General features: G+C 44.6%; 1 long non-coding RNA gene across 3 annotated transcripts in view; it reads right to left on the reverse strand.

Annotated features, from left to right (window-relative positions):
• The window catches only part of LOC116594801, a 79,355-nt gene extending 52,986 nt beyond the window's left edge, over nucleotides 1-26,369 (reverse strand). Inside the window, exons 1-6 of one of the 3 annotated variants that reach the window (XR_004287423.1) lie at nucleotides 26,285-26,369; nucleotides 24,632-24,741; nucleotides 22,715-22,791; nucleotides 20,387-20,578; nucleotides 19,743-19,942; nucleotides 18,427-18,602 (exon numbers count right to left, since the gene is read on the reverse strand). This is a non-coding gene — a long non-coding RNA (uncharacterized LOC116594801). Of the gene's footprint in view, nucleotides 1-18,215; nucleotides 18,603-19,742; nucleotides 19,943-20,386; nucleotides 20,579-22,714; nucleotides 22,792-24,631; nucleotides 24,742-26,284 lie in introns of those variants that run through there. The other 2 variants (XR_004287422.1, XR_004287424.1) reach the window with 2 other exon arrangements.
• Between the last annotated feature and the right edge of the window lie 1,126 nt (nucleotides 26,370-27,495).

The raw sequence follows: 27,495 nt of genomic DNA on the forward strand, positions 1-27,495 counted from the left end.
GGTTGTTTTGACACTGCAGTGTTGGAAGTCAGTAGAGTCAACACAGCCATGTGGCCCACAAAGCCTAAAATATTTACTACTCAGCCCTGATCCATTCTATTCCAGGTCCTGGAGCTAAGAGAAGGAAGGAAGGAAGGAAGGAAGGAAGGAAGGAAAGAAAGAAAGAGGGAAGGAAGGAAAGAGGGAAGGAAGGAAGAAAGAAAATAGTAAAACAGAACCAGTCTTTCTTCATTAGGGACAGCAGTAAATATGTCAAATGATTTTAAGTGCTATGGAGAAGAGCAAATCAATAATAAGTAAATCAAATACAGACTGATAAGGTGGGTTGAATGTATGACTCAAATATCAAGGTGCCACTGCCACTGGGGACATGACTTTTGAAACAAGGAATAATTCTTGGTGAATTTCCAAACAGAACAGAGTAAACTCTCCTTCCATTTGTGCAGTGTATATTAAAACTATACAAAGAACACTTTGTGCTATATATAAAATAGAATTTGGTTCTAGGTCAAGATCATCGTAATCAGGGCTTTTCAGCTACCCAACTTTCTGACATGATGCTAGAAAGTCAAGCAGGATGTGAAACAATCCTTCTTTGTGCTGCACTCTCTCTCAGATGGCAGGATGTTGAGTAACCTTGGCCCTCACCCACCAATTCAACACAGACATTAAAATCTCTGAGACTGTTGTCAGGCTTGGAGGGGGAAAAACAAGGTTGAGATCTGGAAGCCAAGTTTTCAACAGATGAGGGTGGCCAGGAAGGAGGTAGAAAATCTCAAAGAAATGATCGTGATATGCTGGTAAATGTTTAATAAGTCGCTCTGATTTGTAATATTTGCCAATTTCCATGGTGTAAATACTCCCACAGTGTCCAGTTTCAAGCTACCAACATGACATCATTGAATACAGAAGGTGGAAGAAGGTATATTCAACTAGCTCTCCAGAGCCAGTATGAGCCAGCCCCTGGGATGGATAGTGGTTGATACATGTAAAGGGCATGAATCTCCACCAAACAGAACACTTCACCTGAGCAAGTAGGAATGGCCAACTGAAAGATACATCAGTGAGTGACCTATCACCAACCGAACTTCTCAACTCAGAAGGATATGGAGGCAACAGAGATAATGTTTTCCCCTCACTAAGCGGCGACCTCAGGGATTCAACTAAGGTGAGAAATGAAGAAGACAGTTTTTGAGGCTGATAAAGATTTAGCAGTGTGTTTACTGGGAAACAGAATTCTGGAAGAAAAAATATGGGGACATTTTGGAGACAAGTTAGCAGAGGGAGGCTGGGTAAGGAAGTTTCCAGGCCAGAAAACTTTCTGGGTATGGCCAAGGGTGACAGAGAGCCTCTCCCCATTCCAAACCAAACCTGACAGCCATCGAAGAGGCAGTATTCCCGCAAATTCATCTTGCACACAGTCATCAAATTATTATAATTTAGCTTCTGCAACTACAGTAGCTGCTCAGAAAACACATTACTACAGTAGAGCTCTGCGAAATATTTTGCACATACAGCAAACGTGGCAAATTTTGCCACTTCATTGACTCTGTAAAACTGAAAGATCTCCCCCTTTGTCTTGTATAGTTTCACTAATTACATCATTAGCAGAAGGCCATTGGACCAACATGAAGGAGATAAAAACTACTTTTTCTACATTTAAGTGGAAATATAAGTTAAAATATAGAAATATCCATGCCTATATGGTACAAAATCCACAGGAGATAAGAGAGTCAAGTGATTAAGAGAGACGTCATCTTAAAAAAAATCAAAAGAATTGACATCTTTTACGTACAATTGCTGTGATCAGACAACCAATCTCAGTTGCTCAATCTTGCTAATATGGACACTCTTAGATGAAGACAGGAAGGCAGGGTGAATGCAAAAGTTTCAGCACAAGGAGTGTCTGAATAGAAAGGGATGAGTATAAGAGAACAAATAAATGAAAGTGAAGTTCTTGAGACTGGCCAAGATAGAAGTGATGTCTCAACCCTTCCCAGAGGCACGTGGTCTCCAAAGGTGGGACGTGCTGGCAGTCAGTGGCAATGCATGGGGCAGTGGGCCTGAGGACAGGAATGAATTTTAATTCTCTAGGAAGCGACACACACAATGAACCTGACTGCCCAAAACTTCACTCTACTACATACGCAGGAACAAAGAGTAACGTATGTGGCATAATGAAATCTTGTCTGGAAAACTTTATGCCTGTGGTTATAATTATGAGTATCTATGTGTCGGCTGAATTCTGTCCCAATTGAGGCTGTGAGCATTAGCATTCAGTTCTTGGAAATATGACTCAACCCGTGCCAGCCAACTCCATGATGAAGTTCCCAATGGGGACTCAGCTCTGGAGAGCCATGTGGGTCATGCAGCAAGAAGGTACTGGAAGAACTTGAACAGGAGAACCCTCGGGGGAAGGACACAGACTTTGAAGTCAGCCCTGGGCTTGCAACCTGGTATCTTATTTGACCTCCTAGTGTGAGACTGGGCAAGACAATTAAGCTTTCGAAGTTTCCTCATCGGTAAAATGGAGGTTGAATAGTATGTACATCCGAGAGCCAACAATAAAGGAACTAAATGAGACAATGCATTGATGTGGTTAACGTAGTGACTGGCATCTATTTTGTCTGCAGTAAATGTTGGCCAGTGATACCAGTTATAACAGGAATAGACTGGCGTGAGTGTTTCCGCTACGGAGAGACCAACCCTAAAGCAGCAGTCGTGAAAAACAGAGGATGGATGGGTTGACCAACTGGAGGCCTAGACTCCATTCTAAACACTTCTTTGCTTAAGTAAACTTTATCTGTCCCTGAGGTAAATGGGTTCGAAAAATTTAACTCAAGGGCTTACTACATGTCCCAGGCTCTGACCTACGTACTGGGAATACAGTGTATTCAAAATATTAAAATCCCAGCCATTGTGCAGCATATATGGCAGTGGGGAGAGACAGACAATATATTATTTTTTTTAAATCAACAGTACCATATAAACAGTGACTCCCAAAGTGGGGCCCTTGGGTCAACAACGTCAGCATCAACCTGGGAACTTTTTAGAAACACCCAACCTGGGGCTTCCCTCCAGTCCTGAAGGGAATGAATGAATCAGGAACTCAGAAGGTAAAGCCCAGACATCTGTGGTCTAAGAAACCTTCCAGGGGATTCTGACACTAGCCAAAGTTTGAGAATCACTGAGACTTTGCATTTCTGACAAGTTCCTAGGGGGCCCCGATGTGCTGATATGGAGACCACACAGTTAGAATGACAGATATAAACAAGCCAGGGATAAGAGCTTACTGAGTAAATAAAACAGGCAAGGGGGTGTCTTAAGCCAAGGTCCTGCAGAAGCAGACCCTGAGATGAGAATTTGAAATGCCGGTGGTTTGTTGGGGAGATGGGAAGCCCAAGAGGGGAGTGAAAAAGTGAGACAGGCTAAGGGAAGGCAGCCAACATGGTTGCGAGCATGTGGCTCAGGGCCCACTGGGACCTCCAGGAACTCTACGGAATATGCCTCAGCTGTCCAGCCCAAAGAGTGAGGAAGCTGAGGCACGCACTTACCACTTCATCAGCCACTGACTAAGGTCACGCTCAGAGGGGTTAACTAACTGCCGGATGTCTGCCCTATCCCTCACATAGGAGAAGAGAAAGCTCTCAGCACAAGAGAAACAGGTTCTTGCAGCAGGTAGCTGTTTCCAGGGGTAGGAGGAATGTGAGGTATGAGGGAAGGCAGACAAGACAAGCTTGTGGAGAAAAAGTGGGAGTTGAACAAAGACCAGAGGACAAGAGGGAGCAAGTCCTGCCCATATCTGGAAACTTCCAGGCGAAAGGAACAGAAAGAACAGATGCCCTGAGGTGGGAACACGCCCAGCAGCCAGGGCATGAGCAGAACAGTGAAGAGGCCTCCAATGTGTCTGGAGCAGCAAAGGGCAGGAAGGGGGAGGGCGTGGGGAGTCACAGCAGGGACTGCTTCTGGGGGCGGGAAGTGAGGCCACTGGAGGTTTTGCGTACAACACCTGACTTCAGTTCAAAAGGATGTGGGGGGAGAGAGGCTGTTGGTTGCATACAGAATATGAATATTCTGGTAGACAGAGGGACAGGGATAGAGTGATATGGAGACATGAATCCAGGAGAATAGGGACCCTGTGAGGAGACCACTCTAAACCTGAGGCAGAAATGCTGGTGGCTTGGACCGAGGTACAAGGATACTTCAATGACATCATGAGCAGCTTGGTTTTCTCAGGTGAACCCCTCAGCTTTCCTCCGTATGGGCTTCAGAGGGCCAAGAGGAGACAAAGCCACGAGGAGCTGCTCCAGGATTACACACTCAACATGCGAAGCCACCCTGGAAGTACGAGCAGTCTCTCCCCCACGAGTTGGAGCAAGGACCAAGGACCAAGCCTGGGTTGCCTGCAGGGCTGTAAACTACTCTTCACAGCCATGGTCATGGGGTGCCTTGACGGACCGCATGTGGTTCACGCGCCCACTGCTGGAAACCAGAGGTGGGAATAGCCAGCCACACCCCAACCACGTGTTCTGAGAGAGCTGGAGGGTGGGGAAGTTCTCCTGAAGACATCTGACGGAGGTGGTACGCGACGCTCTCCATCCTCCCTTCTATAGTAATAGAGTTTTTAGCCCAACCCATGGCCACCTGAAGTCCACACTCCCCAGTCTTGCTCACAGATCGATGGGGCCACATGACGAAACAGTGGGCGAACAGAAGGGATAACACCCAGGGAAGCTGGATGGCTCAGTCAGTTGAGCGTCCAACTCTTGGTTTTGGCTCAAGTCATGATCTCCGGGTCATAGGATGGGGCCGCAGGTCAGGCCCCCATGTGGGGCCCTGCACCGGGCTCCAGTGTAGGGTCTGCTTGTCCCTCTCCCTCTGCTCTTCCCCCTGCACTTGCACTCACTCTCTCTCCCTCTCTCTCGAAAATAAGTAAACAAATCTTAAAAGAAGAAGGAGGAGGAGGAGGGGGAAAGGATGGGGGAGGAGGGAGGAGGAAGAGGAGGAGAAGGAATAATGTACAGCTTGCTCTTCTGGCCTTAAAACAAAGTGGGTGCCACAGCCCTTCTCCTTCCTCCTGATGGGAATGCAACCCCAGTGATGGTGATCCTGGGTCCTGAGGACAACGGAAGCATCCTAATAACAGAAAGCAACGGGACAAAAGGACCCAAGGTTCCTACCAGATATTCAGAGCAGGATCCCACTATTAGCTTGGATTTTGATTTCTGTGAAACCAAAATGAAATTCTGTTTTTTTGTTTTTTTGGGTTTTTTTTAAGTTACCATTTTGAGGGGCCCGGGCAAAGCAGACCACAATCCTAACTTATACAGAGACTGGGTTTTATTATCACAAGGAGGAGAGTTTTATTATCACAATAGGGACTAAGGAGGCAAAGAGGGGAAAAAAGCAATGATAGTCTTCATTGTCACCATACAGTTAGTTCCAGAAGTTTAACAGCCACTGGTGTGGGGTTTTTTCCAAGACATTTCCTAGTTCTGCTAGAATTCTATCTCATCTAAGATCTATGGCTTCAATTTGTTCAAACAAAGCTTTGAACCTTTTTCATTTACAAATGTAACCAACCTTGCTAAATCTTGGCATTATGTCTTCACTACTGAGCTTGTCGGTGGGAGTCTTCGAGAACACCTCTGAGATCCAAAAAGACCCAATCATCAAGTCAAGCGGGGCCTCCGCAGCTGGGGTGGAGCCCCAGATATCACCAGAATGGGGGTGGGGGAGGGGAATTTTACAAATCTGATCACTGTATCTTCTCCTAAAAGACTTCATTTGGGGGCAAGAGTCGAGACTCTCACTGCTCTGACAGGAAAGAAAAATGCACACAGGCCACAAACAAATGTATTTTGTCCAGTGATCGAGGAGACAAAGATGGTCCTCAAACCCAGAAGAATAAAATTTTTACCAAATTATCTACGGTATCGATAAAACTACCCTTTCTCACTAACATTTCATCATCCCAGTGTATTCCCACATAAAAGCAAATGAAGGCTCCATTTGTTTTTTTAATTATTTTTATTAACATATAATGTATTATTTGCCCCAGGGGTATAGGTCTGTGAATCATCAAGCTTACACATTTCGCAGCACTCATCATAGCCCATATTACTTAATAGTATACCTTTTCATTACATAGCATATGGAATAGTGTTATCACATGAATGGTAATTTTTATTAAGTGCCTACATGGACCTTCAATCCATCTTTTGCACCAAACCCTCAAACTACCTTGTTCGGTGGGTATAATTAACATCATCCTATGAATAAGAACACTGACCCACAAAGAAGACAAAGAACCAGCCAGGGCCACTCATTCAGGGAGTGGCAGGTCCAGAACTGGGAGCCGGAAAGTCAACCTGTAGAGAGCACATCACTGAACATGACTCTCCCAGCCTCCTGGACACAGACAAGGGCCACCCAGCTCTCCCTCCACAGACATCTGCTGCCCAACTTCAGGGATGTGGTCAGCACATGGCCAGAGAGCGGCTCCATCAAGGTCTACACGGGCAGCAGGCTGTGTCCTCAAGGCCATGCCCTATGAGGGAGGGACAGCCCACTGGCAGTGACCAAGCAATTCGTGGCCATAAATTCCCGCCATCTGGGGGAACGTACTGCCCCTCGGAGCATTCTGTGCTCCAGAGCTTCCCATGGGGTCAAACAGGACTTTGTAGACTGACACCCCAACTCCTCCACCGCTTCTTTCCAAACGTGCTTCCCCCTGCTCGTCCCTCAACAGATTTAGAGTCCAAAGAAATACCTCAAACCCTAATCTCGGTCTTGGTGCCTGCCTCTGTCACCTGCGCCACCAGATTTACCAACAGAGATGTCTGTTGAAGGAATGAATGACCATGTGAATATAAGAGGAATACACTATCTAAGCCTTGGTTTTTGCATAACAATCCATTCAACAAATAAATAACCTGACACTGTGTTCCAAGCGCCTTCCTAAGCAAGAACAGAACATGCAAGGTCCCTTCCCTTAGATGCTGATGGCAATTATGGGTCCTATGTCAGTGGCTCTCAATCTTTTTTTAAATTTTGTTTATTTATTTGAAAGAGAGAGAGAGAACACGCATGCACAAGTGGGAGGAGGGGCAGAGGGAGAAGCTGGGGCTCGATCCCAGGACCCTGGCATCATGACCTGAGCCAAAGGCAGATGCTTATCCCACTGAGCCACCCAGGGGCCCCAGTGGCTCTCAATCTTGATGGCTCATGAAAATCACCAAGGACTTTGTGATGTTTTTGTTTCTCCATGCCCAAGGCCCAGAGAACTGAGCTGAATAAGAGTAAAGTGAAGGCAGAGAACCAGAGAGAGGATTTATACCAGGCCTTCTCACATTTTCCTGGGTATATGAATCCCCAGTAAATAAATCTTAAAAGAAGAAGATGTTGGAGACCCCTTTGGTTACACCCAGATTCACCCAGTAGGTCTTCAGCAAGGCTGCCGGAGCTGGGGTTGATCCCAAACCACACCGGATTTAAGGGAAGAAAGATGCCAGGAAGCATCACTAGGGGCACAGAGAGCCCCCGACTTAAGACCTGCAATTATGTGATGATTTTACGTTATAGCTTCAGACCCTGCACATTAAGATCTTACCAGTTTTAGAGAAACTGCCAAACACCCCTCTATCCATCTTGTTTCTTTAAAGCTAAGAGCCTGGCTCAGGTGACAGTGAGTGTGAATATTGTAGAAGAATATAGAACACCCAACCACTTCTCCTTATACCATTTAAACATTCAAATAAAACTTTGCGTAGTTTACATTTTGCATTTAGAGGCTAAGCGTGCAGACCGGTGTGTGTGTGTGTGTGTGTGTGTGTGTGTGTGCGTGCACGTGTGAGAAATAGAATTCCAAATGTATCAAGACTTTTCTTCTTTCTAAACACAGTCATCTTCACAAACAACTTTGACAATACACTTTCATTTTGTCAGAGTTGCCTGGGATGAAATTCGCTCAGCCATTAAAAGGTGGGAAAGTGTCCTGCTGCTGCGTATATAAGACAAGGCCACTGTTTTGTCATATGTCAGCTACCCATCAGTCGAAGCAGAGAAAGCGATTGGTACATGATGGGGTCGGTAAGAAGCCCTCCAAACCTTAATTATCGGAGTGCCCCCCAGTTTCGCTGGGCTTGTCAGTGACTCCTCACAAGCTCAGAGGCAGATGAAAAGACAGGGCATCACCAACTGGTTAATTAGCAGCAAGCACAAAGCAACCTAAATTACAAGCCCAAGAAAATATGCCACAGAGTTGTATTTTGTATGTGGGATTTAAGCAACACGTGCAAGGGAAAATGTGAATTTTTCATATTCCAAAAAGTATCTCAATTGTTCTTTGGGATCAGCTTGAGCAGACAGGAAGACAGGTGACTCTTTTATACCATGAAGAGCTGTTGAGAACCTACTGGAGTCTGGTCCTGAGGCCGGCAAGAGGCATCTAGGGTGGCTGACCCATTTCTTCCTTCTTTCATGCATTCATTCAACAAATATGTATTGTTGTCTGCAGTGACCCATAAGGATCCAAGCACTGAACTAGATTCTAGATATGTGGTTCTAAAAACAGGCATATTCTGACACAGGCTGCACCATGGATGGCCCCAGAAGGCATATGCTAAATGAAATAAGCCAATGGCAAAAGGACAAGTAGCCTCTGATTCACTCTTACGTGGTACCTAGAGCAGTCATATGCATAGGACAGGGAATGGAAGTGTGCTTGCCAGGGACTGGGGGGATTTGGGAATGGGAACTACTGTTTCGTGGGGGCAGAGGCTCAATTTGAGAAGATGAAAACACTCTACGGGGCGCCTGGGTGGCACAGATGGTTGCACACTGGACTCTTGGTGGGATTTGGGGGTCATATCACCTGCCTCATGGCAGGCTCCACACTCAGTTGGGAATCTGCTTAAGATCCTCTCTCTCCCAGGGAAACCCTCCTACACTGTTGGTGGGAATGCAAGCTGGTGCAGCCACTCTGGAAAACAGTATGAAGGTTCCTCAAAACGTTGAAAATGGAGCTACCCTACAACCCTGCAATTGCGCTACTGGGTATTTCCAACAAAGATGCAAATGTAGTAATCCGAAAAGGCACATGCACCCCAATGTTTATAGCAGCAATTTCCACCCGGAAAGAGTCCGGGTGTCCATCGACAGATGAATGGATAAAGAAGTGGTGCATACATACAATGGAATATTATGCAGCCATCAAAAATGAAATCATGCCATTTGCAATGATATAAATGGAACTACAGGGCATTATGCTTAGCGAAATAAGTCAATCAGAGAAAGACAATTATCATATGATCTCATGGATATGTAGAATTTAAGAAACAAGGTAGAAGATCACAGGGGAAGAGAAAGAAAAATGAAACAAGATGAAACCAGAGAGGGAGACAAACCATAAGAGACTCTTAACCATAGGAAACAAACTGATGATTCTAGAGGGAACAGGAATGGAGGGATGGGGTAACTGGACATTGAGGATGGTATGTGTTATAATGAGCCCTGGGTATTATATGGGACTAATGAATCACAGACTTGTACCATTGAAACAAATAATATATGTTAATTAATTGATTTTAAATTTAGAAATTAAAAAAAAATTCTCTCCCTCTGCCCCTCCCACTTGTGCCCTCTCTCAAACAAATAAATAAATCTTTAAAAAAAAGAAAAAAAACACTCTGCAGGGGGGTGGTGGTGATGCTTGTACAATGTAAATGTGCTTAACACCACTGTACTATATACTTAAAAATGGTCGACATGATAAATTTTATGTTATAGATATTTACCACAGTTTCAAAAAAAAAAATTTTAAGGGGAAAAATAAAACCACCCAAAGGCATGATTCCTGCTCTAAGCAAAATGACAGCCCAGTGGGAAGAGAGACGTAAAATAAACTGGAAAGTTAAGATTCAACTATACATAGAACGGCTGTGAAGGCAGGTCCCTCCCACCAGGGTCAATGTGACTAACTTTCCTAACTGCAGAAAAAAACCTCAATATTATTTGCTTTTAGGAACATTCCTCGCTTCGAAAACAGATCTCTCTGATCATAGCACTCCTGAGTATGCTGGAGGTTTACAGATAAATCATTCACCACATAACTAAAACCTAAAGGCAGAGAATTGTCAAGATAAAGTGTTACGAGGCAGTGCCGATTGAAGATCAATCAGAAATTACAATAAGCATCTTGGTAATTACAGCAAAAACCACCAGAAAAAATGATCTTAACTCGTAAAAGTTTACTAGAGACCCAGTCTTATACACTTACCCGTATGAAATGATGCGATAGAAGAAAAAAAAATCCATAGGAGGATGTGTGGTTTGCATATCTAATAGACACAATTATTGCCTGTGAGCATAATATTCCATATTTACTCATCCAATATCCCCTCTCCTGCTGATTACTTGAGCACTGGTGTTTTTCCAAATATAAAAACAGCATGTCACTTCAATACACACTGCTCTTGTGCAAAGGGTTTAAACTTTTGTGCCTTTGTTTAAAAAAAAAAAAATCCTTAGCAAAAGCTTCTCATTAAAATGTAGAGAAGATAAGCATCCAAAAATTTAACTTGGAACTTGCATTGAGGGAAGAAAAGGGAAAAACTACACAAAGCCTTTGGATTGAACACTGTGCTTTTATCCTCTGACAACGTGGCAAACTTTCAGCATTTCCTGGAATATTTTCCAGCTCCTTTAAACACCTGAAGGGTTTCTTCTTGTATGTTGGGCTGGTTGGCAGGGAGGGTGTGAGCAAAGAGAAAATAGTGCAGAAGAAAGAAGGAAAGAAAAAGGCAGGGGGTTAAGGGTACCTATTAGATTCACTCACCAAATAATCGCATCCCTTAACAGTGACTTTATCAGGTCTAAAACAAAGAAAATGCTGCCAGGATAATTAACAATTCTGGTTTTAAAAAACTGAAGTTGATTATCTAAAGGGCAGGCTGCTCTTTAAATTAAAGATGATATCAGAGGCATTTAGAGCTATGCATGTTATAACCGCCAAGACCGCACATAAATATACAGGTGGGGGTCCTCTCTCAAGTGTACAGAAGAGCCTGAGCAGGTGAAACAGCGGAGTGGAGCTGGCTGGGTAGGGGCAGAGATGAGCTAGAGAGAGCACGCTCTTCATCACATGGGTAGATGTTTCTCTCCCAACCTTGGCCAGGTAGACATGGCCCTGTATGGACCAAGCGTGCAAATTCCAGAAGCCAGAAATTCTAATCTTCATGTCACATTTTCCACTTCTTAAATATTGACACATAGGCAATTTTGTAAATATGTGTAATTCTATAATTGCTATGCAAGCCAATTAAATATATCTGCAAGCTGAATTTACTGGGGACCATGCATTTTGACTTACGTCCCGGTTGTTCTCAGTTCCCAAACATGGTGGCAGGAGACTATTTTGGCTGGCCGCCCCCCCCCCAAACCCTTTGGAGATGGGTCCCACCCAGAGAGCAGAAGCTCCTTGAGTCCCCGTGAGAGACCGGCTCACCATGCAAGGCCTTCAGGAATGCTCTGCTAGGCAGATTTCATAGCCTTGGCATGGATGCCATGGGTGATATCAAGGAATCACCCTCCAGGGAGAAGCGTGGGCTTCAAGTCTTGGCTTGGAGACAGTCCAACAAGCACTCCCTAGACACAGGCAGAACACACTCTCGGGTTTGCACAAATGCGTCTCCATTTCTTCCTTGTTCTTCCTGCACTATAACCTAAACAATATGAAGGTTGTACCCAGGCTGCTTTCCAGAAGTCCCAAACGGTTTTCTGCATGAAGACACGAGTCCAAGAAAAGAGTAAGAGACAAAATCTCAAGGTCCATGTCTGGCAAAGAAATTAAGGTATTTCTTCCAGCTAGTTCTTGCCCCAGTTTCAAATGGTTGTCCATTCTTTTTTTTTCCCACCAATGAACTACCCGGTAAAGGAGGGTAGGAGAGATATGATACACTACAGATACATTTCCTTAGAAAACAAAATAAAACTTCCTTCTCATATGCCCAAATCTTCCAAGCGTTAGTACCAGATTCCCAAACTAGTAGGTTTAGGGGAGAATCTGACCTTGAAATGGTTGTATTTGCCTTTTTTAATATTTTTAATTTTTTAATATTTTTAATATTTTTAATTTTATCACTTGGGGATGTGCCCTCTTGGGTTTGGCCACAGGGCCCAATTTCCCCATGTGTCTTAAGCCCAACTTTTTTTCTTTTTTTAAGAAAGAGGAAAAATGTGGACACTCCTCTGCTCAAATAATGTTTACTCATCAGTTGAGCCGCTTAGCAAAAACGGGAGGTATCCGTGACAATATAAATAAAGAAGTGGAATAAAATGATAGGATGACGAGCAAACCGTCTACCTTTTTCCCACTAAATATGCCCATCCCCAGTCATTTCTGTCCCTTTCAATAAATGGTAACTCCTCCTTCTCATTGTTCAGACGGTGTGGCCAGCCTTAGTTTCTCATTGTCTCACACGTCACACTTTGTCTCACACCAATCAACAGCACCTTCTGTTGGCTCTACTTGGAAAAATACCCCACATCTGCCGCCTTCTCACCATAGCCCCAGCCACAACCCTCCTCCCAACCACCGTGACGTCCGGCCTGATCTACTACGTTTGCCCCGTCACCTCAACGGTCTACGATTTGCCCAGTTTTTAGACAAACCATATTAAAACCAAATTCCTATCATGCCCTCCTCTTCTTCAGCACTTCATTTTTTAATTCTTCTTTTTTTTTTTTTTTAGATTTTATTTATTTGAGCGAGTGAGCGAGTGAGAGGACATGAGTGGGGACGATGGGCAGAGAGCGAGGGAGCAGCCGACCCCATCTGAGCGGAGAGCCTGACGCGGGGAGTCGATCCCAGGACCCTGGGATCATGACCTGAGCTGAAGGCAGACACTTAACCCACTGAGCCACCCAGGCGCCCGCTTCAGCACTTTCTAATGACTCCCACCTTGCTCAGAGGAAAAGCCTAAGCTCTTATAATAGGACACCAGGTTTCCTGTTCTTGCTCGGAATCCAGCGCACTGATAACCTTGCCTTTCCTCCAACAGGCCACGCACGGGCCCGCGTGCTGCTGGTTCTGCCTGGACTGCTCTCCAGGGAGAGCCCAACGGCTTCTTCTCATGTCCTTCATCTCTGGACTCAGGGAACTCCCTTCTCCCTGAAGCCTTTTCTAAAAATCCTGTGTAACAGGGACGCCTGGGTGGCTCAGTGGGTTAAGCAGCTGCCTTCGGCTCGGGTCATGATCCCAGCGTCCTGGGATCGAGTCCCACATCGGGCTCCTTGCTCGGCGGGGAGCCTGCTTCTCCCTCTGCCTCTGTCTGCCAGTGCTCACTCTCTCTCTCTGACAAATAAATAAATAAATAAAATCTTAAAATAAAAAAATGAAAAATCCTATGTAACAGAGCAACGCCAGCCCCGCGGCTTCCCCTCCTGCCTTTACCCCAGTTCATCTTTCCACACAGCTCGTCCCACAATCTGACACACTATACAGTCAGTTCTTACTCCAGTTGTCTCTACTGGAAGTGAGCCCCAGGGGGATAAGAATTTTATTCTGTCCACTCCTTTATCCTCAACTCCTGCAAAGTGCCAGGTACATAGTTACGTACACAATACATTTTTTTTTTTTAACAAATATTGGAATCAGACAGATGGACATGTGAACTCCAGTTCTGACACCTAGGAGCTGTGTGACCCTGGGCAGGTCACATTACCTCTCTGAACTTCCAGTTCATAATGCCCTGTTGAATGTGATAATGATCTTCTCCCGGCAAGGTATAGAGGCAATGCATTTTATTTTTTTTTTAAAGATTTTATTTATTTATCTGTCAGCGAGAGTGAGCACAGGCAAAGGCAGAGGGAGAAGCAGGATCCCCGCTGAGCGAGGAGCCCGATGTGGGACTCAATCCCAGGACGCTGGGATCATGACCTGAGCTAAAGGCAGCTGCTTAACCAACTGAACCACCCAGGCATCCCATTTTAAATGCCCACACTGATCAAGGGTAGCTGTTCTTACCATAGACACCGCTTACCTCCCACCTCCCCAACATCCTGGTTCACCCTGTTTCAGCCACACAGGCCTGAGCACTCTTACCGCAACCTATCAAGAGAGCTCCCACGAGACCGCGGCACCTGCCGCTCCATTTGCCGGGAACACTGGTCCCAGCTCCGGGCATCACAAGCTTCTCATTCCTCACATTGTGACTATGACGGGGCCCCTCTGCAGAAGATATCCCTCGCCCCCCTGCCTCAAGCACCCTACCGGCCACATTCAGTTCCATCATCGGTGTTTTTCCTGGATGGACTTAAGACTCTGTTATTCATTTGTTTGCTTGCCCTCTGCGTGGCTGTGCCCAGGAGGAGACAAGCTCCAGGAGTAGGACACTCATCAGTCATCACCACCAGCACATCCACAATACCTGGCACGTAGGACACACATAATAAATGTCTAATATGTAGATAAGCCAAAGACTTCGTGGCAGAAACTCACATGGAGAACAACGTATATGCACAGTTTTGTGTTTTTATGATCTGTCTAGTAGAATCTCGGTCCCTGATGGATTTAGAATCGAGCGAGGAAGGAAGAGGGAAAGGCAGAATGGCAAGAGACTTTTGAAGGATTCTACAGCCCAAAGGAAGAGACCTGGAAAAAAAAAAAAATTTTTTTTCAAAGAGGAAAGCGACAGTGCAGTTTGGAAAAGGTACTCAAATAGATCATCAGTCTTATCCCGATGACACCGAAGACCTAGGAAAATAAGGAGCCTCTGGCCAGAATCACAGCGCTGGTATTCACAGAGGACAGCCCGTGGCGTGGAGGACACGAAGGACCCCGGCAGGATTCGTGTCTGAGCAGATGCAACAAAGCTTGGGTGGTGGGGAAGCAATTAACGGCCGGATCATTCCGGGCCGGTTCATCTTCACTCCACGCCCGCAGGAAGACAGTGGTGCCCTTTGGGCATAGATATTGAAATGCCTCCTCCCCTTTGGGATTCAAAACAGAAATGAAAAACATCCCTGGAAGAAAGGTCACGACTCGGGTTTGGGAGATCTGCCAGTGCAACCCAGAACCAGATCAAAAAATAAAAATACTGCTTCAGTGTCTGCGATGGCTTGGCACATCCCTGAGTGTCTAAATGGAGTCCGTAGCACAGTAAGACAGTGACATGGCAAACCTGGGGCAAGAAGACACAGCCGCACTCGGGCGCACAGAATTCAAGGAGCTGCTTTGATGTCTAAAGGTATTTTAAAGAAGTTACTGATCATCATTTGGGAGAATGGGCATGGAAACATCAGTGTTTTGCTTATGGTCAGTTGAGTAAGCATAGAGAATGCTAAGCAACCTGGCAAATTTTGTCTTTCCACTTGTGCACATTCAAGGCTGATATTGAAGTAAATGTCCCATTCAGGACAATCAGTGAAAATTCATGTCTTTCTTTCCTTTAGCATTCCCTATAATTCACTCTCATCATGGTGTACAGGCAGCAAGAACTGCCTGTAAAAAAGGGCTTTTAAACTCTTAGTTGTTTGCAGAATATTAGTAACACTATAAAAAGTTTATGTTAATTAATGCTGCATTTTAATAGATTTCCTGGAAGTTTGTAACTGCATACTATAAAGGCTTTCAAGATAATGTATTATACTGTGGTTATCATAAACTCCAAAGCCGTTCAAATATTCCTTTTATGTCTCAATAACTTTCCCCCAAAAGTTACAGTATTTAAAAGATTCAAATGCAGAAATAAAAAGAAAAATTTTCCCCACCAGGGGATATTTTAAATTTTTATTTCTCTCATCACGATCAATCTCATTTCTCAGCAACACTGTACTTAAGCTCGCTTATTAAGTGCAAAGCCATCTGCATGTTCTATCGGCTTTATTAGGACAGACCGTCCCCCCTACCCCGACTGTGGGGCTGGTGTCACAGAGGTCAGGCAGGTCGGATACCTCATGACGTTCATATTCTTGTGTTCCAAGACATTTTAAACACACACACACACACACGCACACACGCACATGCACACACACGCACACACGCACACGCACACACAAATATGAACATCCCTTATCATTGTTCTCTCTCTGCATTTGGGCAAAAAGAATCATTTACAGTTCAGAGAAGAAGCACCATCTTTCATGTTCAGCAGGTACACCAAAGGGGGAGTTTTATTGTAAGAGTTTCAAGAGAGATCAAATCCAAATTACACTTCCCCATTTGGATTTAGGATCCTCAACATAAACCCCAAATGCAAGACTTTGGAGATGTTTCAGGCAAAAGAAAGGCTTGTCTCTATTCCTGCTCTGAAGGCTTTGAACATCATGTAATTCCAATATGAATCACCATTTCTTATGAAGGTAAACAATGGAGATTTTCTTGTGACTTTGAAAAATAGTGAGGGTTGCCAAAGACCAAATTTTTTTTTTGAATGCACAAAACCTGAATAGTGGCTGCAATGGGCAAATTTAGAGCAGAAATCTGAAATTAGTTACACAAATGAGGTTCCATTTCACGCTCTTGTAAGGCGAATGAGTTATAAACAAGGCCACCGTAAATCCAGAAGGACTCTGTGAAAAATACACAATACTAATACACACACACATATCTCACCTTTCTCCTGCCAAATTATACATACAGCATTATGAGTGCTTTGCGGCTCTCAACGAAGGCCTTGGAAGCGATGTATCTCTTACTTTTCTCCATTCCCTAAGTCCCTGTTATAAAACATTTGTCATCTGGGCTCTGTGTATCCCACGGCATCTGTATTATATTATGTTTAATCTCAACTCCAGGAAAGGAACACATTTCCTGAACTTCGAAGCACTATTATGATTTTTCCATCAAAATTCTAAGCCCTCCCGGTGACCTTAATCGAAAATTTTTACTAGAATCTCAAACTGATCAAAATACATACATCTCTGTATTTAAGTATCTGGGTGTGAGCACGCGTGCACACGCAGACGCACCAGCTTTCCTAGTTAATAAAGCCAAAAATTGAACAATCCAAGGTTGCAAAGACTTAAGAGAATTAACAACGGCCCAAAACTCATGTAATTTGCGTGGGAGCCACAGTCATCCGCCGTGGGGTGACCGACAATTCCAGTTTGCCTAGGATGTTAGGATTCCCACGATGTGAGATTTCAGTCCAGAAACCAGGACGGTCCCGGGCGAACTGAACGGTCACTCTAAACACTGCACAATGGGGGCACCTGGGTGGCTCAGTGGGTTAAGCCTCTGCCTTCAGCCAAGGTCATGATCCCAGGGTCCTGGGATCGAGCCCCGCGTCGGCCTCTCTGTTCAGCAGGGAGCCTGTTTCCCCTCCTCTCTCTCTACCTGCCTCTCTGCCTACTTGTGATCTCTGTCTGTTAAATAAATAAATAAAATCTTCACAAAAAAAAAAAAAATTTAAACACTGCACAATGAACTTGGCAATGGAGATTTTTTTTTAAAAAAAAAGATCAAAAAACTCCACATTCTTCTTAGAATCTATGATCTTTCCAGAGGAAGAAAAACATGTATACTGTGCTCTTATTAATCCTTTATTATTATCATCCTGGAATGTGCATCTCCATTATAAACCCCCTTAGACCAATCAGTTTTCCTCCTTCCCGCCCTCTGTGCCCGCCTCCCCCACCTCCTCCCCCTTCTTTTTTCTCTCCACTGCCCCACCCCGCAGATTTCTTGCAAAAAAAGTCTAATTTTACAAATCCCACTTTGAAGGATCCTTTGAGTCTTCATCTAAATATTTGTCAATAACACTCTTTTCTCCTCACCCCACAGTCCTGCCTACCACTCCCCAATAATGTAAATACCATTCATTAATTGAAAGCACATGGCACATTCTGTGTCTCCGCTAAGCGTCTCGGCGATGGGGGCCATACCGTGTGAGTCGCTCATGCATGGTCTCAAGGAAGAGCCAGAAGATGGAAGGGAAATACAGCCTGAGGAAAAAGTCTATAAAGATTTCTCGCTTTCCTAATCCCTTTTCTCTAATGTTTCTTTGTAAATTTGTCAGATGGGAATGAAATTGGCTCATAACTCTCCAGACGTGAAGAGCATCTCTGAAGAAAATTACGTACTTGTCAAAGCAAGGGGGAATTTATGTTGGTGTTCCTGAGCTGTGATTTTATCCCATCTATTTCCTTTGTGCACATCAGAGCAACTAGAGAGACAAAAAAACAACTCGTTTATGGATATTTTTTCACTCTGGTGCATTTTTTGCTTCTACTTTTCCCTTTTGTTTTCTTATTCACCCCCCCCCTTTCATCTATGTTTATTGCCAGTGACAGTAAACTTCCACACGACAATCCTGTGATGATAGCAGCAATGATTCCCACCAGTATGAGGCCGTTCAAACAGGCACAAAGATGATTTCCCCATGGACAGTCCCCGAAGGTGCCGGCTACATTTTTGAGTCCTACCTGACGCTGGCCAGGGACGATCTGGGTACAAAAGCCTTGTTAATGTTCCTTCCGAGCGGTGGCATGCTTCCTGAAATTGAATTCTTCTCCCTGGACTGCATGTGATGGCTTGTACGTCCTGACTTTTGTTTTTTTGAACTTAGAAGCTGCAGAGCCTTGCCGGCTTCGTGGGCCCTCTGTAAATGACATGTAAACCAGAGAGGAATGTCAAGGCAGGTGTGCCTGGGTTCAGATCCCAGCTCTTCAAGTAACCGGGGCGGGGGCGGGGGAAAAAATGTTTGCTGCTTGTGAGCTGGTGAGCCTTTCCTAATTGTTCCGTAGGGACACCAACTTCATGGGACCATCACAGGGATAAAAGGAGAAAGCTTCGGGATGGGGAGAGGCTGTGTAGCTCTGCAGTATAAAGTCTAAGCTTTTGCCTAATGATTCAACCTCTCTGTTGACTCAGTTTCCCCACTTGCAAAGTGGACATGTTAATAAATAACCCTACCTCCCAGAGCTATGATGTCGAGCACACAAATCAAAAGAACACCGATGAGGGGTGCCTGGGTGGTTCAGTGGGTTAAAGCCTTTGCCTTCGGCTCAGGTCATGATCCCAGGGTCCTGGGATCGAGCCCTGCATCGGGCTCTCTGCTCAGCAGGGAGCTTGCTTCCTCCTGTCTCTCTACCTGCTTCTGATCTCTGTCAAGTAAATAAATAAAATCTTAAAAAAAAAAAAAAAAAGAACACCGACGAGACTGCCTTGCATTTTCTAGCTGTTGGCTATTTCATTACATTTGCCAAGGGCTCGGCACAAAGTATTTGTTCAATAAATATTTTTCCTGTCCTCCTTTCCATAAGCTCCTTACTTGAAAGCCTGTTTTCATTCACTGCATTTCTTCAACACCTTGCACGAGGCCTATCGCACCGCAGGTGTTTGAGAAATGGAGAATTCATTAACGTCTGGAGGCCCTGTTATTGATGATATCCTATATATTTTGTTCATTTCCCTATTTGCTTTGCAGGACCTTTTAAATATTGAGAATAAGGAAAACATTCTTCTTTTCATGTTGAAGCTTACCAAAAAACGGTTTTTCACTGAAAATTTAAGTAAAATGTTTTAGGGCAAGGCGTGTAAAAGACACAATGTGGCATATTTTCAAACAAGCCAGGATTCTACAGGGGAACCGTAAGGTATTTCAAACCTTTCTGGAAGTCGATTCTCACGTAATAAAAAATAAGGCAGATACTGTATGGATGTTTTAGATGGATTAGTAAGATTTTTCCAGAGGAGTTCCTTGAGGAAACATTAACTGGGAATCGGGGCGATTACTTACCTTAGGTAGGGTGCGGCCAAAGAACTAGAAGCCGGACGACCAGCGCATCAGTCTTCTCCTCCAGGAATAACCGCGCTCGGTGGGTGAGAAGGTACGTGTGAGCTCCTCCGCCTTCACAGCTGAAATTCAGCGGGAGCGCTGAGGTTGGAGATGCGCAAGAGAAAGTTCTCACTGGGACCCGATCCTTCCAGCTGGAGAATCTTACCAGTAAGCGATTGTTATTCCACGCGCTGTAATTAACCTGGCCTACGTGAAATTCAGTAAATTTCAGAACGCAGGGAGCCTGGTTAAGTGTTTCAGGGAATAGTTCAATGCTTGCAAAATGCCAACTAAGGGGAAAGCCGGTCTCCCAAAGATTGGGACGCAAATGTAATTTTGTTTTCCTCCTTAATTACCATTAAGGTAATTATAAGGCTTCAGGGAAGCCCTGCTTTCCCCCAGCCCCCACCCAGCTCTATTTCCTCTGCTGTTCTGATCAGAACATATATTGTTTATTACCCCCTCGTTTACCAGCCCCCAAATATCATTACAATGTCTGTGCCATGATATATGTACGGTTGTTACCCTTTTAATGGATAAAAAAAGATTTAAGTACTTCATTCTGTTGCATTTTGACAGCTGTTAGCCATCATTTTTCTATTCACCTGCATTTAGCAATCCCATAAAGGAAGGCAATCTCCGAAGGAACACGCGCCGGGCACTGCAAGGTGATAATTCTGTATCCTTCTGCACTATAAATACTGGACAAGTTTTTGCTGAGTCAGCAGTCTGTGACGGAGTGGCAGCCGTGCCCTTTTATCTGTGTGAGTGTCTCCCGGCAATTGGACCACCAGCCCCTGCAGTGAAAATCCATAGTATCGATCAGGCCATTTCTCCACTGTAATTCTTTTGTAGGAAATCCCTGATGACAAATTTTATCTGCACCACTTTTTGATCGCTGCTTTGATGTAAAGGATCTCCAAGGGCAGAGTTAAGCGCTGGGCCGTTCCACGTTATCAAGCAGCCGTTTTATTTACTGAAACTACAATTGTGGTCACACGCACGCACAAAGAGAGAGAGAGAACCGGGAGGAAAAAAAAATGGAGCCAAATAATATTTCAAAGAGAACAGAAGGCACAAGACGTCTAGGGGAGGGGTCCATCAGCAACTTGATCAAACACGGGTCATCAAAGCTGTTCCCATTTGCAACCACGGAAATAGTGCAGATCGTGTTTTGATAATGATGCGGAGATGATTTAGGGCTGTGTATGGAAATCGAGTTGGTCTGTTTTTCTCTGCATCGTGTTCTCTTCTCACCAGACCTGCTAAGCTTCTTTCCTGTCTGCCCTCAATGTGTTAGGAGAATCCCTTTATCTGAGGATGTTCATCAGAGATTAGGATCAGGTAGGAATCTGAGACCCAGATGAACTTCTGTAAAACACCCAAACCCCCAAAGAAAGAAGGGAAAGGTTACATAAGAACCTATATCCTCCCAGAATTGCTAGTCTTGCTATTTCTGGGCATGAGTACAAAATGGAAAGAAAAGAAATTGTCCCTCCTTAGAGACTGTCTGCTGACATTTCCCCAGCTATGGATTCGGAAGGAGTCCCCTCAAACCCCAGGGGCCTGGGGTGTGTAGGGAAGGCTATCCTCCTGAATTGTTTAGGCAGGCACACACTCATTCCTACTGCAGCCTCGTTTCTCAGCCTCTGGAGGGGGACTATCTGGGACCATTAAATTCTTTGTTGTGGGGGGCTGTCCTGTCCGTGTTGTAGGAAATATGGGGCTGTCCGTGGCTTCTCCTCATCCAGTTTGTGGCAACTGAAGATGTCCCTAGACATTGCTCAATGTCACCAGGGGTGGAGATGGGACTACCCTCTGGGCTGCAAAGCCGTGGTCAGGTGGGCACTTGTGGGGGTCAGGGAGTGAGGATGAATAGAGAGAGAGAGGAATCCAAAAAGTGGGAGATGCACAGAGGTGAGACACACAATGATCAGTACCAGAAACCAAACAGTGATGAAGCTGATCTTCCCATTTCGATAGCTACAAACTACAGTCTCTTAACCCAAATTCTGCCCACAGAAGAGGTTCATTTGGCCAGCAAACTTCATAACTGCACTTGAACTCTAGGTGCCCCTCTCTACCCCCATGACCTTAAAACTTGAAACTTGACTCTCACAGTGAAGTTACTGCCTGGCCTTTGGGGGCATGTATGCCCTAATTCATCCTTACGGTGATATTTCTAGTACAGTGGTTTCAACTGGGAAAGAACCTGCCTCTCAGGAGACATTACGCAATACGGGACACATTTTTGGGTTGTGACAGCTGGGGTGGATGGGGAGGGCCTGGCATCTAGGAGATGGGGGTCAAGGATACTGCTAAACATCCTCTGATGTACAGGAGAGCCCCTTGATGACAAAAAAATAATATCCAACCCCAAGAATTAGTGGTGCCAAGGTGGAGACACCTGTTCGAGCTAATTCTCTCCTCTCCTGTCCAGGCTTGCCTGTTTGCATTTGCTGGAATCCGAAGAGAGGAGAAAATCTTCAGTCAGCGTGCAGAACAGTCTTGTCACAGGTATCTACCTCTCTCTTCTGTCCAACAGAGACATAAACAGTTCTTTATTGAAAACCACCTGCCTCTTTGGCAGGGTCTGTCAAGCTGAGGAAAACCCCAGCATCCTTCCCGTCCTGGCCCTGCAAGATGGCTGCCGTTTCCACGGGGACCTTATCAGGCCCGATTCTCTGTCTGAAACACCCCAGCCGCAGCGAGAGTGCTCTGGGTCTATCTACCTTCGCTCACACTCTTACAGGCGCTCACTTGGAGCACTCTGCCCGCAGCACTGAGACGACCTTAGATGGTTTTATCCCTCGTATGGCTTCCACCATGGCCACGCCAAGGGAGCAAAGGCCCCCAAACTTGTAGCCAGTTCATTAAACAGCCGAAAACTCTACTTCAGTGACCACACTGACATGCAGCTTGTCAAATGTTACCTCTGCTTGGAATCTGAGCTCTCCTTCCGGAGTCATGCCTGGTCTGTGCTGATGCCCACAGAGGTCAAGTGAAGCTCCTGCGGGGGTCAGGGAGGGGTTGCCCGATGAAACACAGGAGTCCTGGCTAAATCTGATTTCAGATAAACAACAAATCCTGTCTTAATATTTCAAATAATTTTGGGGCACCTGGGTGGCTAAGTCGGTTAAAGCCCCTGCCTTCAGCTTGGGTCATGATCTCAGGGTCCTGGGATTGAGCCCCACATGGAGCTCTCTGCTCAGTGGGGAGCCTGCTTCCTCCTCTCTCTGCCTGCCTTATTGCCTGCTTGTGATCTCTCTGTCAAATAAATAAATAAAAATAAATATATATATATATTTCAAATAATTTTTAAATACTTTTTTTGGTATGCATATGTCTCAAATATGGCATGGGACATACTTCACTAAACAATTATTCAGTTATCTGATATTCAAATTTAACTGGGTTTCGGTATTTTTATTTTCAAATTATGACAATCACAGGTCTGGGATGAACTGGAGAGAATTCATTTCCTCTCAAGAAATCTACTCGTCTGCAGATTTGGCTGTGAGGGAGGGTAGGTTGCCAGATCTGATTTTGGTAGGATTTTTCTTGGGTCTTTAACACAAGCCAAGCACTGGCTGTTAGAAGGGACCCACTATTATCTCACTAAGTCCTCCCATCAATGGAAGGCATGAAGGATTATCATCATCTCCATGGAGAGCATCAGGAAAGCGAGGCCCAGACAGCATAAGCATTTTGGCCATGTGGATGCTATAAAGGGCATGTTTGGGGGTTGAAACCAAGCAGCCTTCTCCCTTTCAGGAGAAAACACCCAACAGATAGCTTCTCAAAGGGCTTAATAAGAGTAATAAAGTTGGTTCTAGGTACCTCCTTCCCGACACCAATTATGTTTCCTCAGCCAGGACTTTATCAAGAACAGCACCGTCCCTGGGCCATATTAGAACCTGAGGCTAAAAGGAAAATCTGCAGTACTGACCCTGCCCTTATTTAAAATGTTGATACTTTGTTCATCATGGATTTAAACTTCGGGCAATCATTCATATTTTTTTCTTTTTTTTTTTTTAAGATTTTATTTATTTATTTGTTAGAGAGAGCACAGTCAGAGGAAGCAGCAGGCAGAGGGACAGGGAGAAGCAGGCTTCCCACTGAGAAAGGAGCCCGATGCGCTGTCGATCCCAGGATCCTGGGATCATGACCTGAGCCAAAGGCAGAGCCACCCAGGAGCCCTACATTTTTTTTTAAATTTGCACTGAAATATTATTTTTTCTCAGTAACTAAGATTTGGGGGTGCCTCCAAAGCAAATGTCTTAACCGCCCCTTTTACAAAGTAATATTTCTGTTTCTTGATAACTTCTCAGAATTTTGACGTTTTATGGGGGGAAATGTCTCATACTGAAAGGTGTCCGTTACCTCTTTATTTAAAACAATGAAAAGCTAGCAATAACTGAAATGTTCAACAGACTAGAGTTGGTTAAAGTAATTATACTATACCAAATAAAGAAGTAGTTGACGCCATTAAAAGGATACTTCCAAGGAGATTTTGGAAAGTGTCGGGAAAGGTCATCAAAAAGACGTGACCACCAGTTGACCCATGAGCTGAACCCGGGCACTTGGAGGCTCCTCACCCCCTCCCCTGTCCTTGGACTCTGGGTTCTGCATGCTGTCCCTACTCTCAGAGGCTGTTCAAGGTCATAACCTTGAGACAGTGATGTGCTGTTGAGAACCCATGCACAGTATATGTGACCAAGCCCAGTTAGGCCCTTTAGAAACTTTAAAGATTTTGGCCAGCGGCTGCAGGGATGCATTTGTCCTGCTGTCCCCCAAGACAAGCCTCTTACATAAGTTCCCTCTCCTTTCTAAAACCGCCACCTACCAACCTGGAGTGGTCTGCCTCTCCCTTCTGTCTCTCCTAGCCCTCGGAAAACAAGGGCCACTTTCTCACTGCAGCTGGGAAGCTCCTGGGAGGGTCACCCACCAACAAAGGACACTAAAATAGTAATGGAAAGTGAAAAACAACAAGAAAACAAAGTCATATTTGCAGTATGATCTCAGCTATGCTTGAAAAAATAGAAGGAAAACCAGAAAACCCTGGGGGAGGGAAAATAAAAACACACAGCGAAAGGTAAGCACAGTTTTCCCTGAGGGAGATTGCAAGAGATTATTTTTTCTTTCTTCCTGAAGGTAGTGCAGTACCCAGAAAAAATCAAATGGGAGTTTTGCAATCAGACAACTGTGTTTGAATCCTGCCTCCAACATATGCTTTGGGCAAGGTGCTCTACTTCTTTCTGCCTAAAACTAGCTACCTCAAAGATTTGTCATGAGTCTCTAGGATTGTGTGTGTGTGATGTGTAAATGCACACACACACACACACACACATAATGACTTCCACAGTGATGAATAAAAGAGACTCGATAAATAGTAGGTTGTCAAACATTATCCTTTTCCGGTAGCTGCCAAATTTTTGATAAGAAACAAATATAGCTATTATAATCAGAAGAAAATAAATCATGAAAATATTTGGGGAGCCCTTGATACAAGAAAATTCCCTTGGTAGTATTAGGTATCATTTAACTTTTTCAGAAGATACAGCTTCGGGAGAGAATGGGCTGCGTTCAAGGAGTTTCCAGAGACCATGAAGAGAAGAAAGTGCGGGATGAGAGAAAGGGCAGGAACCCAGCAAGCCTGCAGCCGGCTCTACTCCTCAGCTACGAGCAGGTATCTGCTTTTCTTTTTCTTCTTTTTTTTTAAATTATTTATTTATTTTTGAGAGAGAGAAAGAGAGAGAGTGCACACACGTGGGCAAGCAGAGGAAAGGGCAGAGAGCCCGATGCGGGACTCGATCCCAGGACCCTGAGATCATGACCTGAGCCAAAGGCAGATCCTCAACCAACGAGCCACCCACCTGCTCTTATTTACAAGAAACATCACCTTATTCTGTTTCACAAGAAGCAGGTGCTTTTCTCCCCCCTCCCCCCCCCACAACCCTACATGTACACACGTCAAGTCTAGGTGGTGCCTCCCTTCTCTTGAACTATCCGCATCATCCAAAATAGAATTCACCTGCTTGTCTCACACCAGCTGCTCTTTGAGCACCTTAGTCCCTGAACCACTGGAGGAAGGAAGACGGAGCATTCGGAAATTTAAAAAGAGGACAGAAGGGGTGCCTGGGTGGTTCAGTGGATTAAGCCTCTGCCTTGGGCTCAGGTCATGATTTCAGGGTCCTGGGATCGAGCCCTGCATTGGGCTCTCCACTCAGAGGCGAGCCTGCTTCTCTCTGCCTCTCTGCCTACTTGTCATCTTTGTCAAGTAAATAAATAAAATCTTAAAAAAAATAAAAAATAAATAAAATGAGCATGGAAAAAGAAATCACCAGAAAATAACATTTTCCATTACTCCAGAGCTCTGCTACCCCACTCCCCCGCCATGAGGACCAAGGTGTCACAAACTACACCCGGACACCCAAGTCCAGCTCACTGCCTGTTCTTGTAAATAAAGTTTTATTGGAACACAGCCACGACCATTCACTTACCTCCTGCCTACTCTATGTTGGCAGAGCCAAGCCATGGCAACAGAGACAGTCTGGCCCTCAAAGCCAAATATATTTACTCTCTGGCCCTTTATAGAAAATGTATGCTGACCCCTACACCACTGAATGAGCTAACAAAGCATACTGTAAATGCTTTCATTATTTGGTGGCTAAGCAATAAACTAAACACATCAAGAAGTCCATCCCTCCTGTAGAGTGCAGAGATCAAGAAGACATGAAGGACCAGAGGAGGGGGCGCTAACTGACAATGGGGAGGGAAGATTAATGAGAGAAAATGAGAATCCAGGTGTTAAATACCCCAATCTCAACATGTAAGATCCAACTGGTCCTAAGGAGAAAACTCTCCTAAACGATCTTTTTTTTTTTTTAAGGACTCCTAGGCCCTCATTAACTCAGACACATCTTTCATATAATCGTTCCCAGCTGATGAGACTGGGGAAAGCCAGCATTCAGATACACTTTTATGAGGATTCAGACAAACACTATAGATCATTCTCTATTCATCCTTCTCCCTTATGTCAATCACAAATTCATTTCTGCACTCACAATGTTCTTACTTTACTTGGAAGCATTCATAATATTTGTACGGTATCAGTGTTGCTCTTACACTGAAAAACTCAATTTTCTGCCCCGTATTTCAAACATTGCCTCCAAATGAACTACTTCCATTTTCTCAATGGTCAGCTAAAATCAAGCCACTTTTCCCCTTTTTCTGGACCCTGAGCTTGCCTTCTGAACCAAGGGTGTCAACGTCTCACTATGAAAGCTGAATTCTTTCAAGGTAGAATTTAGTCTTATTTCTTGGTGTTAAGAAGAAGAAATCTTATTAGGGCAAACTTATACATTCTGATGCAGGGGGATAAGTATTTTGATATGTTAAGTGAGGTGTGTTTAATTCCTGGTAATTTATTCCCACCTCATGGCTTGTCTCCATTCAAAGTTTATTCTTTTTATAAATAAAAAGATTTAACTTGGCATATCTTGAGATATGCATGGAGATTGGCAGATCTTGCCCCCAGCTAGGTTTATCATAGAGGATCTGAAGGGCAAAGGTGTCAAAGTCTCCAGTTTTGAGTTTCAAAGTAAAGGTCCAGGGGAAAAAAAAGTTTTTAAAAAGTTACAGAAGAATATAGGATTAGGCAGAGCAAGTTTTTCCCACCCAATTAGAGGTGGAAGAGAAAGAGCCAAGGAAA

The sequence above is a fragment of the Mustela erminea genome, chromosome 7, assembly GCF_009829155.1.
Source record: "Mustela erminea isolate mMusErm1 chromosome 7, mMusErm1.Pri, whole genome shotgun sequence".
Taxonomy (NCBI): Eukaryota; Metazoa; Chordata; class Mammalia; order Carnivora; family Mustelidae; genus Mustela; species Mustela erminea.